We start from the raw sequence: 21154 nt of genomic DNA, 5'->3' as shown, positions 1-21154 counted from the left end.
GACATTGAAACTAGTGTCTCAAAAGACTGTAGCCCACACGACTCGGAGTCTAATCATCAATTGAAATTGACTTTGAGCTTGATGGAGAATTTGAATTGGATATTGGTGCAAATTTGGAAATGGAACATTCGGAGCCTAGTAGTACCCTATATGACAACCTATTCTGAAGAGGACGACACAAGTAGTGATTCATTGAATGATGTTGCACTAGAGACAAATTATAATAAAAAATTAGACAACAGGAGCTAAAGATTTAAGAGGCAACGCTATCGAGAAAATGTGTGTGCTTGAATGAAAGAAAAGAAATCCACTGTGGATTGGCTCAATTATGTGCGGGCATGTGATGCTCGTCAAAAGTTGGTAGATAATTAGGGAAAAAACCTTTAGAATGTCATGTGGTGCAGTCCACAACACCTTGCCATTGCAAATTAGAGATAATAGAGAAGCCAAAGATAAGCCATATTGTAAGGAGATGCCAAAATCGAGAGTTAGCTCAACAAAAAAATGAAACAAAAGTAAAATCATAATCCATAACCCAATAAGATCCCACCAAATTACACCCTGCACCTGAGAATTTCAAATCTTACACCACAAGGGAGCGTAAATTTGTGTACACAAAGGCCCAAAGAACACCTATTGATGGAAGTAATGGAGTTTATGGTGGTCTGATGACCGTTAAGGAAATATGGTTAGTAGAACCATGTAAGGAGTCCAAACCTGTTTTCACTGCCCAAGACCTAAAAGAGACCAAGGAATCTATACTTACGGAGATCCTCAAGGAATTCAAGGACATGTTTGCTTGGATATATCACGATATGAAAAGCGTTTTATCCTCCATAGTACAACATACAATTCCAATGATTAGCATTGCTAAGTTAGTCCAACAAAGACCCTACTCAATGAATCCTAAGTATGCAAATATTGTTCAAGAAGAACTTAAAAATCTTATCAAATGTGGATTCATGTACCCTATTGAGCACTCAGAATGATAAACATTACCTTTAGAGAATATTTAAGGAAGATTTGTGAAGCTTTTTTAGATGACCTTTGTGTTTATTCTTCTCGGAAAGAACATCTATCATGTCTACGAAAGGTGTTTGAAAAGTGTAGGTTATATTGTACCTCATTGAACCCTTCCAAATGCCAATTTTTGATCAAGCATGGAGTTATTTTAGGGCATATAGTGTCCAAGAATGTTATCTCCACTGATAAAGGCAAAATTAAAGAAATTCTAGAACTACCACCACCCACCAACTATAAGGGAGTTCAAAGATTCATGGGTCATGTCGGTTATTATCGACGGTTTATTCTATTTTCTTTGGAGTTATCTCTTCCCTTATAAAGCTTCTCATTGAATTTAAATGGACTGAAGAGTGTGACAAGACCTATAACTATTGAAGAAAGCCCTAACAAGTGTCCCAATTTTAAGGACACCTAACAAGAATGTTATCTTCCAATTGATGCATCAAACTTTGCTCTTGGGTGGGTTCAAATTCAACCAGGAGAACATAAATTGGACTACCCCATTAGCTTTGTCAGTCATCAATTGAATGCTCTGAATGATGTTGAAAGGAGCTACACCACTACATAGCAAGAAGGTTTAGCTATGATTTATGCATAAAGAAATTTTTCTATTATCTTCTTGCTAACAAGTTTGTATTTTATGTGGATCATCAAGTGTTGAGCCAGCGGCGAAGATCACACCCACATTTTTGCTCACACTCATCATTTTTGTAACAATTGATTGTAATAAATGTCTTTCCGACATTTATTTTGAATTGAGCCATTCATTAAGTAACGGGACTCAATTGAGTTTCTAGCTTGTAATCCCGAAGTAACTTCACTTGCTGATGTAATTAGTAGAGATGTTCTCACCTCCAAGGCTGAGGTATATAAGCCAAAGTTTTTGTAACCTAAGGGATTCAGTTTTTAATCAAAGGTGAGTTTTTGAGCGCCGTGATTGTGTCTGAGAGAGAGTGAGAGAGAGAGAGAGAGTCTTATCTACTTGCTACGCGAGCTACGGAGCCGCCATTGGAGAAGCGACACCGCCATTGTGTTAGCAACGGCGAGAGCTACGCACAGATACCAAGAGTGCGCGCTATCGGCTTCTATGTGTGGTAAGTTCCTACGAGCTTTGGTGTGAGTTTTCTTCCAACTCGTGTGTCGGAATAGAGCGTGTAGCATATCTATAGAACCACAACGAGTAGAGCTACACATTAGTACCATCGGGGTCAAGTTTCGATCACCTGTATTTTTCGGCCTGTCTTCATACGCGTTTACCACACGGAGTGGTTATAGGTTGATTTTGCAGTTCAAGTCTTTAGGGTGTTGTTCTTACCTAGTGCATAGACTTCCCCTTGAGTTTGAGATCGATTCAATGATTCTAGATACTGTTTCGTATTGAATTTGTTCGTAGTACGGATTTCAGTTACTTGCGTATTCTAGAACTTAGATTTGATTTCCTTAGTAGTGATTGTCATTAGAAGGTCGAGTAGGTGATTTGACACCCACCTAATTGTTTCCATGCGCCTGCGGGTCAAGCTCCGTCCTCGTCTGACAAATTCTGTTGTTGGTTGAGTTCTCGCTATTTAGCTTCCGCTAGCGGCGTAACCGCCCTAAAATTTGGCGCCGTTGCCGGGGACGAGAGCCCTAAGTAGGTGACCTTAGACTAATCCTACGAGGTGAGTCATATAAACTACTTTGTATACGTTAGTTAGAAAAGATCTAGGAGTGGTGGACTCCGAAGATCTCGAGAGATACTAGGAAGTGGGGTATTCCTGGGTCTCCCGTGTTGACAGTATTTTTAGATTAGCTTAGATTTGTTTGTTGTTTTGTTGGTGTTGAGTAGTTGTTGATAGAAGAAGAATTTGCTAGTCCCTGAGTGGTAGTGGATCTCTTTAAAATCACAATTACCAAACCCATTTTATGATTAGGAATAGCTTAGGTAGGACTTCATTTGATCCTGATCTAGAGCAAGTAATCATTGGAGTATTTGCTTGATATGGTTGATTGCATGTTAGATCACTAAACCGTCGAGTTAGTAGTGAAACTTGCAAATAACAAAAGTCAGAGAAATTTTCTGTGTATCTGGGAGTTGCTGAGCACTAGAGAAAGCTTTAGGAAGGATTCTGTGCCAAAAAACTGGAAATCTGCAACTTTAGACATCATACGCATATGATGTCTAAATAACCAAACAGAGACCAAAACAGAAATTTTGACTTTACTAGAGTGTTCAAAAGGGGGGTTATACCCTAATTTCAACTTAAAACAAGAGCATTAACACTCAAAGAAACCCAAAAAGACAAGTCGGAGTCCAAGAAACGCAAAGAAGAGGAAATTTTGGATTCAGATCTTGTTTTTACATTCAAACCTGACAAAAACACTTGAAACTCAATTATAAACATTGGAGAAGGCTTAAAACCAAGAATAGTCAAAATCTGGGACAAAAGACATCATACGCGTATAATGTCTGTTGGCACATCCACTGTTTATTTTTGATATCTGACCTGACAAGATTGTTACAAGCACTGTAGGAAGCATAAATATCAAGTTTTGACCCAAATTGATGGAAAAAGACATCATACGCGTATGATGTCTTTTACCTAATTTTGGACATATTTTGATACTTTGCCAACACAGATCCATTGTAATAGCTGTCTAGAGGTTATATTTCAAGTTTCATCCCATTTGCATCACAATTGACCCAAAAAACAAGTTAAAAGCGGAAAATTGCCGAGAAAAGCCTAAATTAGCCATAACTTGCTCAAATAGAGTTCAAACTGAATTTTGTGAGTGGACAGAGCATAAGGGGGCTACTGAGAGTGAGTATAACCAAAATTGTCCAAATCTGTGAAAAAAGACGTCATACGCGTATAATGTCTTTTTCAGCATAACTGCAACAAAAATCTCACTTGATGAAACAGAAGTTGTCCAACTGACAAGATTAAACAATTGACCAAGTATCAATCAGTTTGGATCAATTCTGACCACAAAAACTTGGGGAAAACAAATTGCTGAGACGGAAAAGTTAAAGTCCTTTAAGGGAATTGATGAATTTGAGATCGGGCAAGAACCTCCAGAATAACCAACCAAAACAAGGGGAACCAGCAAGTGTCATATCAACCGAGGGAAGTGTAAACCAAAGTTGGGTGCAACCATTAGAGCCGATCTTTGAAGGAAGTGTCTCTGATACTTCTTCGGAGAGATCTTACGAGATTTTCACTGAACACTTGGAACACTTGAACCTGAACAACAGAGAAAATATGGCAGCAGGATCATCAAACCCTTCCGCCACAATGAAACTATTGTTCATAAAATACCAGTACGACAATGAGCAAGGTGCCAAGATCTACAAAGATGGAATGGACCGCTATTGTGTAAAGATAGAGGAGAGACCTAGTGAGTTCAAGGACTTAGTGCCTGTGAGCTATAGCGGAGATAGATATCTAGATGACGAGGGTACCATGTACTTGGTAGTCCTAAACCCTAACATTGTGGACAAGTGGGGATTGATGGGCACCAAAGACAAAGTAGATGAAGAACCTGAGGAGAAAGCACCAATAATGAACTTACCTGATGCGAGGTTAAGAAGAGAGAATGAAACTACAAGGATCAACACTGATAACATCTATGTGGGGCTATACAAATATAATAATGGGGAGCAAGATCTCTATTATAGATGTGAAGAACCCTACACCGGAGAGTTGACAGACCAAAAAAGACTTTATGTCTTTACCTACACAGAGGGATCGGAAGTGAAAATTGCCGCTTACGACAAGTATGGGAGGCAATATTCAACAATGGGCAAGAAAGAATTAGAAGGATATACATACTTTGGGGGACCACTACATCAGTATTATGTTACTTCTAGCTCACAAAGACCAGCACCAACAAATGGAGGGCAAAACCCAATGACGACAGGAGGACAAAGAACTCAGGCTACTGACTGTTTCAGTCAACCTCAGTACTCGAAGCCCGGACCAATGGGATCATTACATTCCAGAGAGTCAATGGATACGAATCGAGGTAGTGCAGTTCCAATCCCCACATATACCACTCCAGGTCCAAGGTTCGAAGCGGAACCATCACATTTACCTCCTAGTAGTAGATTTAGGGCAGGGGAACCGACAAGGGTAACCCATGAGATGCATGATGCTAGAGAAAGCTTTAGCCGGGACACAGGAGCAATGAGATTGGTAGCAGACCATAGACATATGAGACCATCTCAAGTAGCGAAGTGTATGCCAAAGAAGTATGGTGGTTCGGGAGATCCGTATGCACATGTGTCACTCTTTAAGCAAGTCTTAAGAGCTGAGCAGATAACAGATTTCCATACACAATACGAGGGATTTGGTCTTACTCTAGAAGGTACGGCATTGACATGGTTTCAACCACTGAACATAGGGGGATTCCATGACATTGACCATTTGCTAAGAGAGTTTGCTGAGGAATTCTCAAAACGAGGGATTAAGCACAATACGGTCTCACAAATACATGCTTTTAAATAGAGAGAACACGAAAAAGTGAAGGAAGCTTCACTTCGCTTCAAACAATACATTGAGAGATGTCCAGTACGTGAACGACCACAAGATGACAGACTATCTGTTCTCTTTATTGAGGGATTGAGAAACGACACTCTCAAGAAGGACTTGCACTTGAAGCTGTACAAGTTTGGAGCAAGTAACGAGAGAAGCATTGTACTTAGTGGATAACTGTACGGTTTATGGAGAGGTGTCAGCGGATACAGATTTTGCATCCAGTAGCTCTTCCTCCGTAGCGAGCAAGACTACCACTAAAAAGAATGTTCAAACAACAACCATGCCAAATGTAGAGCAAATGATAGAAGATGCTCTAAAAAGGATGGCCCCATACCAAAAACCATTGCCAAAAACACTGAAATGGTGTGCTATTGAACAAAAATGGACAAACCACCCAATAGAGGAGTGCTATTACAACAAAGGGTATGTAAGGGAGCGTCAGTATGCACCTCCTGCTCAATTAGCACCACCTCAAGTACATCCAGTACCTCGATACCCAACGTGAAATGTACCAGGACCTATGGGGATAGAAAGACCGCAACCGGTATTGGGACAACAACCACCTTTACCAGGAGCAAGACCAGTGGGCATTAGATATGCACCAACCTTAGAGAATCAGGAAGAACAAGCCCTAGTGCCTGTTCAAGCCTATTACGAAGAATCTGGTGCACACATGTGTCCAACTGTGTATTACACACCAGAAGAACCCAAACAACCAGAACCATGGGGCATAATTGGGAATGTTGGAATACCAACAGTTATAAGTGCTTCTGATGAAGAGAGATACAATTTGGACGCAAGAACATTGATGTTCATAGCTCATGGAGGGTTAACAGGACAAAGACCATCCTATCTACAAAGGACGAATCAAATGGGACCAAGACCAGCACTAGGACCCTGTTACAAGTGTGGAGGTGACCATCTAATGAATGTTTGTCCACATACGGAAATCATTAGAATTAACGCTTATTGCACTGAGTGTGGGGTTACTCACCTCATTGAGGATTGTTCAAAGAATCCAAACAAAGTGCAAAAGACGACATTGAATATGCTAGAAACTATTCCTACCAGCAATGGGTCTGAAAATGAAACTTTGATACCAACGCAAGTTGTTACTAGAGCTCAAGCTAAGAAAACCACTAGAGAACCTGAGAATAGAAAGTTAGCGAGTGAAGTGGTTAGTCAAGGACCGCGGAGTCAGAGAAACACATGGAAAGCTAGAAAAGCACGTATGAAGTTGAGAAAAGAACGTGAAGACGCTATTCTAGCTGAGGAACTAAAGCAAACGAAAGATAGATTAGAAAAACTTGAGAGTCAAAACGGGAAACGAGAGATGAGCCCTGAAAGAACGAAACAAAAGAGTATCAAAGAAACAACGAGCTTAAGCTCAGGGGGGTCAGTGCTAGTCGACAAAGTACACGAACCATTGGACGCACTGATGAGAGCTTACGAAGCTAGGTTAAAGAACAAACAAACACAAGAACAAAGGTGGATGACATACCCAAACGCGGAATTGGAAAAGCAGAGACTTGAAATGTGCCAGAGAATGATCGAGATTGCACAAGCCTTATTAGAACCACCAAGAGAAACAATGAATTGTGGAACGGAAAACCCAATTCAGCAAGAGACTATCATTTCACGGGTAGCTGAAAAGACTCCCAGTGCACAAAAGCCTGAAAATACACACAAGGATGACCGCATAGTGTTGAACTCAACCGATCAGGAGATAGAGAGTTTTCATCCAGTCATACAGAGGTCTTACGGAAGAGATGAGGATTACAATGAATTTTGGAAACAAGTGAGAGAGGCAAACTTTGCAAACGAGCTAAGTTGCCAAGCTAATCAGACAAATGGGGAAAAGGACATCAGGAATCCTCCCATAGTGGAATTTGAGGCAGGATCTCAAGTGGACTTGGATCTGCAATCTTACTGGGGAGACGGGGGCTCTGTTAGAACAATGGAGAGCAAACCTCATTCACTGAATACCTTACCTTCATACTTAGGAGAGTTTGAAGCAAAATCCGAGATTAGAGCACTTCCCTCACGAAGAATCTCATCAGAAAAAGTCATGGACTCGCAAGGATTGATAGAGATCTTGTCAACACCAGTGACATGCACTATCACTCTAGCTGAGCTTTTGAGGCTAAGACCACATATGTGGACCAATGTAGGAAAATGCTTGGAGAAATTTGGGATAAAAGACCCAACATCGAGACTACAAGAGGGTATACAAGAGCTGAGTAAACCACAAAAGAACGCTAAGCCTGTACCGTTAAATAAGGTCGGAGAGTATTGCGAAGGTGAAGAGGGGAATACAAACTTACCAGTTGAATTCCAAGGAGTGAACACAATGGCAATACTAGACAGTGGAGCTGGGGTAGCCATTGCTACAAAAGAAATCTGGAAAAAATGGGGGAAACCAGCAATAAGGAAGACTAGGTTGAAACTCCAATTAGCAGATGGACACATGGAGAAACCTATGGGGTTATTAGAGAAAGTTGTAGTGACTTCTTGCGGCATTGAATACGAACATACTTTTGCTATTGTCGATTTTGGCAAGGAGAATAACTATGATATCATATTGGGAAGACCATTCATGAGACAGTTGAAAATGGTCCAAGATTGGGGCTACGATCACATATACCTGAGAAATATGGAAACCACTACACGTGTGAACCTGAAAGACCATAGCTACAAAGATGTGAACCGAACACCGGTAGAGGAGTTTGATTCAGCTACTTTGGCGGGATCCGAATTTCCAGCTTGGTTAGGTAAACCCAAGGAGTTATGGATGTGTGGAGCTTCGAAATGTGGAAGTCTGAAACGAGAAGAATGTGTTTTAGAAAGGGCTATTGAAGACGAAACTTATATAGGAGAACCCTTTCCAGAGGACACGCTTGAACCATTAGAATGGACACACATTCTAGCAACCCTAGATGTTTGTGCAATTCCGGATGGTCCCACAACGAAATTTTGCGACAAGGACGGGTACGACGTGGTTCCGTACTTCATGTTGAGGACTGTACGCGAAAAAGAAACTGAAAAAAACGATACACTGGAAAAGGAAGATGAAGAGGAGGTGTTTCACGACATTCCCGATCATCCAGAGTGGAAAAATGAAGCAGACAACGAGTCAACGGACAATTCAAGCGGAAACGAAGAAACTATAATGGATGTCCGATTTTATGATTTTTCGAACCAAACTAAACAACGCCAGAAACGCTATAGAGCAAAGAAAAAAACAAAGGGGGTTAGAACCAATCCGATGCCTAGAATAAGAGGAAAAAATCAATTCCTAATGCTAGTAAAGGCGGAAGATTGTGTTAAGGACAAGATTTCTGGAAGAATGAGAGGTAATGATCAAAAGAGCTTACGAAAAGACAAAAGAGGCTCAAGAAATCAAGTTCAATGGAATGGAACGAAAACAGAAACAGAAAAAAAGAAAAGAACAAGCGCAACAGAGAACACACGGAGTCCAAGTTAGAACGTAGAAACAAGTACAGAGAGCTCAAGAAAACTCTGAAAGAAGTTTGGACGACAGAAATTGAGAGTGGAGAGGACGAAAACGCCAAAATCAAGGAAAACATGGATGTTCCCTCTCACTATAGGAAATTCACAATAGAGGATAGGAAGGTGGTATTAACCCAACCTATTCGAGAGAAAAGGAGAACGAATCTTATGACGGACCGGAGGATGCAAAAAAAGTTGATTTAGCAGCTCCAGGTGAGCCACCTAGACCGGTGTACATAGCCACAGATTTGTCTCCAGGTGAGGAAGAGAGACTTTTGAGTCTTCTCAGAGAGTATAGGGATGTGTTTGCATGGTCTTATAAGGACTTAAAGGGAGTTGACCCATCGGTATGCCAACACACAATCCCACTGAAACAAGACGCAAAGCCTAGCAGACAGAGACCATACACATATAATGATACATTTGCTAAGCGAATCAAAGAAGAGATAGATAAGCTAATGGAAGCTGAATTCATATACGAGATTGAACACACCGATTGGGTATCTTCGATTGTGGTGGTACCCAAGAAGAACGGAAAACTCCGAGTGTGTGTCAACTTAAAGAAAGTGAATGCTGCAAAAATCCGGGACAATTATCCCCTGTCGATAACTGATCATGTTCTAGAGCGTGTATCAGGGAAAACAGCATACTCTTTTCTTGATGGTTTTTCAGGATATAACATAAAACAACTTTTGCAACAGAGTGGGGAATTTATGCTTATCAGGTTATGCCTTTTGGTCTAACCAATGCTCCCGCAACCTTCCAGAGGCTGATGACGCATGCTTTCAAAGAATACTTAAGGTTGTTTCTAGAAATATACATGGATGACTTATGTGTACATTCTCTTCTGAGAGATGAGCATCTAGAACACCTAAGAAAAGTATTTGAGAAATGTAGGACATATCGCATTTGTCTCAATCCTGAGAAATGTGTGTTTATGGTCCGACAGGGCAGAATTCTGGGACTTATTGTCTCACAAAACGGAATATCCACGGATTTAGAGAAGATAAAAGTTATAGTGGATATGCCTAGACCAACCAATGCGAAACAAGTACAGAGCTTTATGGGACATTGCGGATATTATAGATGATTCATTTACATGCACGCTATAATAGGCCAACCACTTTACAGGCTAATAGTGAACTTTGAATGGACAAAGGAGTGTGAGGAATCGTTCAAGAAATTGAAAGAGGCACTCATTACTGCTCCAGTCTTGAAATCACCAGATTGGGAGAAGATATTCCATGTGCACATAGATGCTTCGGCATATGCAATAGGATGCATTCTGGCTCAGCCAGAAGAAGGAAACATGGATTTTCCTATCTGTTACGCCAGTCGACAGCTCAACAATGCAGAGAAGAATTACACCACAACAGAGCGAGAGGGATTAGGAATGATATATGCTGTGAAGAAATTTCGGCATTATCTTCTAGCCAACAAGTTTGTGTTTTTTACGGATCACCAAGCCTTGCTCTACCTAGTGAATAAACCATGCAATACCGGGAGAATAGTGAGATGGTTCATTATCTTACTGGAATTCGACTTCACGGTAGTAGTAAAGAAAGGAAAAACACATCTTAGAGCTGATCATCTTTCGCGATTGACGAATGGAGAAGACCCTATAGGAGTAGATGATGACATGCCAGACGCGTACTTGTTCAACATAGAAATGATACCGAAGTGGTCTCAAAATGTCGTTAACCTATTAACCTATGGAGGAGAGTTCGATAGAAGAGAATACAACCAGAAACATATTGCTATTCAGCAATCCAAGAATCTTCAATTGGTTGCAGGAAGGTTGTATCAATTGGGAAATGATCATGTTTTACGACTATGCATCAATCCTGAGGAATATAATATATATCTGCGCGAAGCACATGTTCAGGAATGTGCATTTCATTGTTCAAGAAGGAACACATATAGGAATTTGTTACAATTGGGAGTCTATTGGCCAGGAATGAAAGAAAGCGTACATGAATATGTCACTGTATGTATTGTATGTTCATCAAAACTGCCAGCAGAGTATTCGACATTATATCAGATAATGATCGCTCCAGAATGGAGTCAGTATATTGTTGAATATCTCACAAATAGAACTTTCCCAGAAGGAACGTCAAAAGCTCGTCAGAAATCTGTAGAGACAGAAGCTAGAGATTACGCTTTAATAGGAGATCAACTCTATAAGAGAGGTAAAGACAACCAGCTTAGGATTTGCGCATCAGAGTCTGAGTATGTGATAATCCTAGAGCAAGCTCATGGAGGAGTAGGTGGAGGCCATTTCTCAGGTGATAAGACAGCAAAACTTGTCTTAGCCGCAGGAATATGGTGGCCAACATTACATATGGACGCTGAGGAATACGTTAAACGGTGCGATGACTGTCAGCGGACCAAAGTACCACTTAAAAGAGATGATATGCCGCTTAGACCAATGATGGGGGCAAGAGCTTTTGCAAAATGAGGGATTGATTATGTCGGACCCATTTCACCTCCTGCATATAAGACTCATGCACAATACATCATTGTGGCTACAGACTATCTAACAAAGTGGGTCGAAGCAAAGGCAACTCAAAAAGCAGATGCCAGGACCACGGCTCAATTTCTATATGAATACGTCTTTGTACGATATGGATTGCCAATAGAAATTGTGAGTGATCGAGGCACACATTTTATAAATGAAGTGATAGAGATCCTTCTAGATGAATTCATGGTAATCCATAGGAAATCAGCCTCGTATCATCCACAAGCAAACGGACAAGCTGAGGCAACAAACAAAACCATATGCACGGTCCTTACGAAGATTGTATCTGAGTCGAGAACTGACTGGGACCAGAAGTTGCATTCAAGATTATGGGCATATAGGGTAGCACATAAAACATCAATAGGAACGACCCCATATAACATGGTTTTTGGGCTAAATGCTATCTTACCAATAGAATTCTTGATTTCAACCTTAAGGGTGGCTAAGGATCTAGAGTGGACAGGGCACGAGCTTTCTGATAGAATAGATGACCTGGAAAAGCTAGATGAGCTTCGCCTAAAAGCAATAGCTTCTATCTACGCTCAAAAAAGGCGACAAAAGGAATTTTTTGATAAGCATGTGCGGACTAAAGAGTTTAAGGTTGGGGACTATGTCCTAGTTTACACTCTGAAACAGCATGCTAAGAAGCTTAAAAAGCGAGGGATGGGCCCTCTGGTGATTAAAGATCTATCACCAAGTGGAGCCGTCAAGCTTGCTACATTAGACGGAGAAGAAATGCCCAATTGGATTAGTGGATGCAGAGTGAAAAAGTATCTTTTGCCGCTAACCCAAGACATGCTTCTCAAAATACATCAAGAAAAGTTGCGTGTCCAAAAAAAGAAAATGATTGTGGAGGAAGCGCAAGCCGAGGCGAAGGAAAAAATGGAGAAAAGAAGACTACTGCGTCAGAAACAGCGCAATGAAGGAGCACTACGAATAAACGCAGTCAGTATAACAGAAATGGATAATGACAAAGAAGAACCCATCATTGAATGCAAAGTAGGAACCAACCAAATCAAAGCCAGAGCACTATTGGATTCAGGAGCTCAAGCTAACCTACTTTCACTCAGTTTGTATAGACAATTGACAAATGACACTAAACTACTAACTGCCAAGCAAGAGTTAAAGAGTTACTCTGAGAATTCAATCAAAACTGTCGGATGCACAGTTTTACATCTACAGATTAGCCAATATGTGTATCCTCATATGTTTTACGTGGTTGAAGACCAAGCTACACAACATCCATTATTGCTACGACAACCATGGCAGAAGCAATACAATGCAATGATTGACTAGAGTTCTAAATCAGTGCTTATCAAATACGAAGGTGAAAGTCAATCAGCTAAGTTCACCAAAGAAGTAGAGCCAACTCCAAAGGAAGAATCCAAGAACAAAGGTAAACAACAACCAGAGAAAAAGAAGAAGCAATGGCAACCAAAAGTTTCTATACAACAGGATTACTCTTTGACGAGGAATTCTCAACATTGGATAAGGAAGACAAGCAATAATATAACAGCTCAACCTTGGGAAAAAACTGAGTCAAAGTTGATATGGAGACCAAAAAAGGTGGTGCCAGAGAAAACAAAGGTGGAAAACAGAGTCTTCAATACCAGACAACAGAGTCATTCCAGACAATCAAGGACAGTGAAACAGATTTGGATTCCAAAGAAGTTCATGACGGCACAAAGCTATAGCAAGCAAATTTGGATCCCAAAGATTTGTAAACAGGAACTCCCTTCAGTACAATCAACGGAAACTCCTAGGTATTTCAAGGCGAGGAAATCAACACAAAGGACAAAGCAGGTTTGGGTCGCAAAGAGTTTGTGGCAAGCACAAGTGAAGCGGAAGCAGATTTGGATTGTAAAAAAGAACAACAAAGTAAAGAAGAATCCATCTACTGATTCTACTACCGAAGTGCCAAAACCAACCCGAAACCCGACCACCAATCCTTCAATCAAACAAAGAGCAGCTTTACTGGAAAGACTGTTGTATCATCGCTCTGCAATTGCATTGGGAACTTATGACCAAAACAACTACAATGCTTCGTCCACAAACACTTCATAGTTGTCCGGGAGGACTCAGACTGGGAGGGGGGGAGGTATACAGGTATACAGGAGTTACAAAGCAGCTACAAGCGCCAAAAACAAAGAAAAACAAAAAAAAATTATATTACAAGGGCAGTGTCTTACATGATTTTGCAATTTTTATGTTTGATTGCGGATATTGATAATATTTATGCCCTTATATACCTTGTTTTGCAACAAGAAGAGATCAAATAATGAATTTGGGTCTCTAGACGTGTAAATATCACTAAATAAGAGTGTGTTTGGAGCTAAAAAGTGGTAATCCAAGTCCAGAAATCACAAATAAGTGTATATTCATATACACAGGGTTACCAGCTATTTATCGTGTATGTTTGGAATTTTTTGGCTTCAATTTGCTATTTTCCTTTATTTTTTATGATTTTCTTGATAAAAGTAAAAGAAAAATAAAAAAGCAGGTGAAATGAGATCGGAAAAAAGAAAAGAATAGACGGTGATGGTCCTAATGACAAGGGCAACCCATGGTAAAAATTGGGTACAATTCTGAAAAAGTTGCGGAAAGCCCGAAATGACAGAATTTTGGCAAAGTGGACAGATTTCTCAGAAACAGGTCAAACGGAGTCCAAATTGAGAAATTTCAAATCCTAAAGTACATTTCACGACGAGATAGGAGCACATGTCAAATTTGGTAACAAGTGATCCGGGAAGTCCGAAGTTAAGTATTTTTCACTTCACTTTCAAGCTCATTTCCACTATTACCTTCTTGGAGAGAGCAAAGAGCACACAGGAGCATCCAACCTTCTACCGCCTTCTACGACTGCTACGAGAGCTCAGAGGACACCAGACATGAGAGGTAGACTCGTTGCCATAAGCTTTTGATGATTATCATTAACTTTTGTCGCGAAAACTGACCAAAACCAAGAAACAAGAGCAGACGGGGAATGGGGAGGAACGCTAGGTAGTGGCACAACCGCCTAACCAAACCTTGCACGAACTTAGAGGTGGGTTACCCTAACATAGAAGATGGGTTTCTAACACTCAAAGCACGAGAAAGAACGACTTGAAAAACCCTAGGTCAACAAAGCCTGCAAGAGGCAAACAGGAAAAAGTTGTCGAAACGACACAAAACTTCTCAGGAAGCTTAACAACATCGAGGGCAATGCAACCATGGAGTATCTCCGGGTTTGGATCACCAAAAGTAGGTCGGAACAACCGATTCGGCTGCGGACACACAAAGCGTCATTTTGGCATAACGGCTAAAATTGACGACCAAATGACATGAAACTTCACAAGCAGCTTCAAATATACATGGATGACTTATGTTTGCAAGCAAAACCCAAAAGAAAGCTGATTCACTTACCGATGGTGAAAAAGACGCTTTCGGGCAACCAAATGGAGAAAGATGGAGAACGGGAAGCCAAAGTCAAGTTCAACCAAATAGGTGGCTTCACAATATATCCAATGAGCTGGAAATGCAACTCTCGAGAAGAAAAGTTGAAGAAATTCAACTCCAAGGCAAAAAGACGACTTCGGAGACTGAAATGCCTATAAGGGGGCTTTTTAGCTAAACTGATGACTTTTTAAGTTGAAAACTAGTTAGCAGGGCTTAGGGCACTAGCACAAAGCATTCTTTGCACAAAAAGACCAACATTTCAAGAAAAGACATCATACGCGTATGATGTCTCACAGCATGATTTTCACATCCATTTCAACATTTGAGTGCATAGTCTCATTCCACATGTTAATCACATCCTATGAACCAAGTATCATGAGAATTGGAGTTAGAAAACCCAAGGAAAACCAAAAAGATGCAAAGTAGGCCATAAAATTGATTTTTGGTCCTAATTTTGTCAAAATAACTCCAAACTCATTGAAACTTTGTAGGATTGTTGATTAACACATCTATAAGCTATATGGAACCAAAAAGCACCATTTTGATACAAAAGACATCATACGCGTATGATGTCTATTTGCACTTATAGAGCCAAAACTGCTCATTTGACATCATACATCCATTATATATATCTAATACATGCTACATATGAAGTTTGGAACCATTTGGTCAAGTGGATCACCCCATTAGCCCAATTGAAGGAAAATCCTTCATCCAAAGCCTATTTTAGCCTAAATCCAACATACTCAAGTCCAAACCAAGATTTGAGTAGATATAGTCCTTCACTAGTACATGGGGAGTCCACAGAACCAATCCCATGAAAAATTGATGAAAAAGACATCATACGCGTATGATGTCTCCAGAGCCAATTTTAGCCCAAAATCTATCCAAACTTCATAAATCCACTGAATAAGCCTATCTAAAGCCAAATCCAAGCTTATAGAGAAATTTGGTCCAAACATACACTAAAAGACATCATACGCGTATGATGTCTCACTATGTGATTTTGGCACCTCAGGGCTTCAACCACCAAACAGAAGTGATCTACATGCCATTTGAAAGTGAACCACCAAGTTTTATCCAATTTGGATCATAAAATCCAAATCCCTTTCAAAATTTTGCCAAGAGCCAGAATTGGACTAAACTGGCCAAAACTTGACCAAATGGTATCCAAACTCAAATCCAAGCATATGATACTCATGTATATACTATCAGCTACAAGCACAACCAATATGAAGTCATTTTGACACAAAAGACATCATACGCGTATGATGTCTCACAGCATGATTTTGAGCCCAGTTTGCATATTTTTTCACCTACCTTGCATCCTTAGGCCCTGAATAGCTCATGTTTCAATTTTCAAGTCATTTGGATAGTTAAAAGCTTCATTTCGGCTTTCAGTACTAAAAAGACGCTAACTTCTGAAATTGGAGTTACAGGATCCATGGATTCCGCCAAGTCATCAGCAACAAAGTGAAAAAGACCGACAATCAAAGATGCTCTTGCAGAAGCAGAACCCTTTGACATTCCAGCAGAAACCCTCAAGCCAACCAAAACTTGGGTGGAGGAAGCAGTACTGGAACAAGAGGGAATAAAGATCTACCAGGGGACTTTCAGAGATCCTAAAGGGCAAGCGGTGGATATACCGATGATCCCACAAGAATTGGTGGATTATAGCAGGTCAGAGAACATCAGCAGGTACCTGGAAAGGGCAGATTTGCACAGATTCTTCACCTCGAGACCATCAGGTGTAGATACAAGAAGAGTGTATGAGTTGGCAACCTCCATTCAGAAGGATGGGAAAGCCACATTGACAACAATAGATGGAGAGAAAGTAGAGGTACAGATCACTCCACAGCTCATTGCAGATGCATTGAAGCTGCACAACAAAGGGAGCTCTGTCTGGGAAAGAAGGGATGCTATAGAGGTTTATGGGTCCAAGAAACAGAATGCAACTTATGGAGATATGGCAGACCAAAGAGCGGCAACCCTTTGCCGACTGTACAACCAGTTTCTCCATATTTGCAGTAAAAGACCGCAAAAGTATATGACACCACCCCATGCCATTGCAACTACCATCACATGGGCATTGAAGAGAAATATGCCAAAGGAGGTGAATTACGCTCAACACATCCACGAGCAAGTAATTGCCATGCACAACGAGAAGCCAAAGTATATAGGAGGAGCTGAAGTTCTGACAAGAATAGCTTATGAAGCTATTGGAGCTAGAGATCAGTGGCCAAAGGTTCCCTCCCAGAATGAGTGGCTTAGAGAAGCCAATGAGGAGGAAGAACAGCCCGAAGTATCCAAAAGGGCGTCCACAAGAGCACGCAGGAAACTAGAAATAGTTTGAGAACCTGTAGAGGATGTGGATGAGCCGCTTATGAAGAAAGCAAAGAAGAAGGTTGCTCCCCAGCAAACCAAAAGTCAGAAAGCGGCGAGAATGAAAAGACTGGTGGAGCAATTTAGAGCGGAAAGAGCTCTAAAGGGGGACTTTGAAGAAAAGTGGGTTCCAGACCCCACTAAAGTCGGAACTAGCTCAGCCAGGCCACATGTTGATCAATATGATCAATATATTAGAGCTTATGAGGAGTCAGAGGCTATACAGGAGCAGCAACCTGTCGAGCCATACACTGAAGAGGAAGTACAACTTTTAAAAGCTGAGCTAAAAAAGGACGACAAGGGGAAGAAGAAACGAGATGAGCCTACTGAACCTCAAGAGAAAGACGGGTAAGCAAACAAAGGGAAAGCCAAGATGACTGAGGACAATCAACCTTCCTTTACTGATGTACCAAGCCCGAAGAAGACGGAAATCATTGTGGAAGAGACCACAGTAGAGATGGACACGGCTGGTATGGAAAAGCCGGAGGCCGGGACCAAGGAAAAGGAGATAGATCCAATTCAGCAAAAGAAAAACGATTATGAGGATCTGGTAGCGATAGGGTACACTGAAGAAGAGGCCCTTGAGGCGGTCTATGGAATCCACCTACAAAAACAAGATGATCGGAGAGGGAAAGAGGAAAAAATAAAGAGTACAAAAGAGAGTGAAGAGAAACTGGACGAGCAGAACGTACTAGAAGAGCCGAAGCCAGTGGAGGTGGTGGCCGAAAAAGCTTTAGAGTTGACAGATGAAGATGAAAAAGACATGCACATGGTGCATGAACTGCTCAACAAGATCAAAGAAAGATCCAAGGCAAAGGAAGTGGAGATTGGGACAGCCAAACAAAGGGAAGCCGAGTTGCAGAGGAAATTAGAGGATGCTATGACTGAATCTGAAAGTCATAAAGCATCACTCTACGATGCGGAAAACGAGAGAGACGGCTTGATACTCCAGCTAGCTGAGGCTTCAAGAGAAGTAACAAGTGCACAGGAAGCAAGGGAGCGGATGGAAGACGACTTGGAGGCGGCTAAAGATGAGCTCATTGAGCTAAGGGAAAGAGTCGCGCTCCAAGAAAGAACAATCACTAGACTCAGGACTACCCCTAGAGCTAGCAGAGCAGGAACCGAACAAGAGGGAGCTCTTGTACCAGCTCTGGAAGACCAGGTCCGAAGCTTACAAAGAGAGCTAAGATTAGAGCAAGTGCAAAGGTTGCACATTGCGGAGGGATCATTGGCAGCAGAGGAGAGGCTCACTTTAGAAAATCAAACACTAAGAACAGAGAATGAGACCCTACGCAAACAGCTCCAAGATCTACAAGAGCAACAAAGAAGAGAGACAGAGACACCAAAAGAAGAATCAGGTGGAGCAGCCATAGAGCTACCAGAAACTGGAGAGGCAACCACAATTGAAGATCCAACCCCAGTTCACGAGGTGGCCTCGACTTCAGGAATCTTTGAAGAAGAAGAACAAAGGCTCCATGACCAAATAGCAAAGTCAACAGAGGAGAGTGGCAAGGCGGAAATGGAATGGGAGAGGAGACTCCTAATCTCCATTAGACTTCAGGGATTAGACACAAAAGTGCTCCATGAAGAGTGGATGCAACCCAGCCTGCCTTTCCCTTTGATGAAGTTTGAAGTGATAAAAACGAAAAAGAGAATAGAGGAGGAGCAGTATGTCGCTCTTTACGAAGGCGACATCACAAAAGAGGAACAATCAAAGAAGATTGTGGATTCGCAGCCTAGATGAAGGAAAGGTTGGCTGATCAAATACCCAGCCTACCTCATCTACTTGGTAGAGGCACCAAAGGAGATTCGGGAGGATGCAACTTTCTGCCCGGTGCCAAGAGTCAGAAGCTGGAAAGAGCATGGCAGGATTGCAGAAAATAAGCCAAATTGGCTTAATTACCCCAAGATGCCAGGACCAAAGGCAGGAGAGAGAATAGGTAAAGCCTACATGGTGAAAACCCTAACGGGCACCATCAAGCTCTTTACTGGATCTCCTGACCTTTCGTGTCAGATGCTCAAGAAAATTTGCAGGACTCTCTTAGCTTGCATTGAAGTGTTCGCGCCAGATAAAGCCACGACCTCGAGTCTACTATTGACGGCCGACACAGTGACTGATATGATGTATGATCTTTCATTGTAGCCTTCTCCAAAAGTGTTGCACCTCCTATACCAGAGGATTATGTTTTTGCCTAGCTTCCACATGCAAACATTCGAAGAAACTTTCTACACCGGCTTTTTCACCCACGAAAGCAAGATATTCGGCCCAACCTTGACCATCGGCAACCTACGATACGAATCACATTTGCAGATGCTCAAGACGACAGGACTTTATTGACCAAGCATAAAAGTCATGTCAGGGACGACATGAACGCGGAGGGGGGGTGTGTGAGCCATCGGCGAAGATCACACCCACATTTTTGCTCACACTCATCATTTTTGTAACCATTGATTGTAATAAATGTCTTTCCGACATTTATTTTGAATTGAGCCATTCATTAAGTAACGGGACTCAATTGAGTTTCCAGCTTGTAATCCCGAAGTAACTTCACTTGCTGATGTAATTAGTAGAGATGTTCTCACCTCCAAGGCTGAGGTATATAAGCCAAAGGGATTCAGTTTTTAATCAAAGGTGAGTTTTTGAGCGCCGTGACTGTGTCTGAGAGAGTGAGAGAGAGAGAGAGTCTTATCTACTTGCTACGCGAGCTACGGAGCCGCCATTGGAGAAGCGACACCGCCATTGTGTTAGCAACGGCGAGAGCTACGCACAGATACCAAGAGTGCGCGGTATCGGCTTCTATGTGTGGTAAGTTCCTACGAGCTTCGGTTTGAGTTTTCTTCCAACTCGTGTGACGGAATAGAGCTGCAGCATATCTATAGAACCACAACGAGTAGAGCTACATATTAGTACCATCGGGGTCAAGTTTTGGTCACCTGTATTTTTTGGCCTGTCTTCATACGCGTTTACCGCACGGAGTGGTTATAGGTTGATTTTGCAGTTCAAGTCTTTAGGGTGTTGTTCTTACCTAGTGCATAGACTTCCCCTTGAGTTTGAGATCGATTCAATGATTCTAGATACTGTTTCGTATAGCATTCGTTCGTAGTACGGATTTCAGTCACTTGCGTATTCTAGAACTTAGATTTGATTTCATTAGTAGTGATTGTCATTAGAAGGTCGAGTAGGTGATTTGACACCCACCTAATTGTTTCCATGCGCCTGCGGGTCAAGCTCCGTCCTCGTCTGACAAATTCTGTTGTTGGTTGAGTTCTCACTATTTAGCTTCCGCTAGCGGCGTAACCGCCCTAACATCAAGCGTTGTTGTATCTGGTAAACAAACCAGCTCCATGGGAAGAATTACACGGTGTTTAGTAATTCTTCTTGAGTTTGATTTCATTGTTGTGGTGAGACCCAGAAAAAGACACGTCATGGTTGATCATTTGTCTTGCATACCCAATGGTGAATCCCCTTTTGGAACTGATGATGGATTGCCCAATACTTCCCTATTCCTAGTCGAGACCATGCCTGAGTGGAGTGAGAAGATTGTAAAATTTTTAGCTAATGGTTTTTCACCCAAGGAGATTTGTAAGGATATAGCTCAAAATATACTCAAGGAATGTGAACATTATTGTCTAATTGCTAGAACTCTCTACAAGCTAGGGAAAATGGTATTCTTAGATGCTGCACTTGTGAGGTTGAGTATTTGTACATATTGCAAGAAGCACATATGGGCATAGCTAGAGGAAATCTTTCATGAGAAATAACTACTAGAAA

The sequence above is a fragment of the Adiantum capillus-veneris genome, chromosome 7, assembly GCF_014529385.1.
Source record: "Adiantum capillus-veneris isolate H3 chromosome 7, ASM1452938v2, whole genome shotgun sequence".
Taxonomy (NCBI): Eukaryota; Viridiplantae; Streptophyta; class Polypodiopsida; order Polypodiales; family Pteridaceae; genus Adiantum; species Adiantum capillus-veneris.
This window is presented reverse-complemented; position numbering follows the sequence as displayed.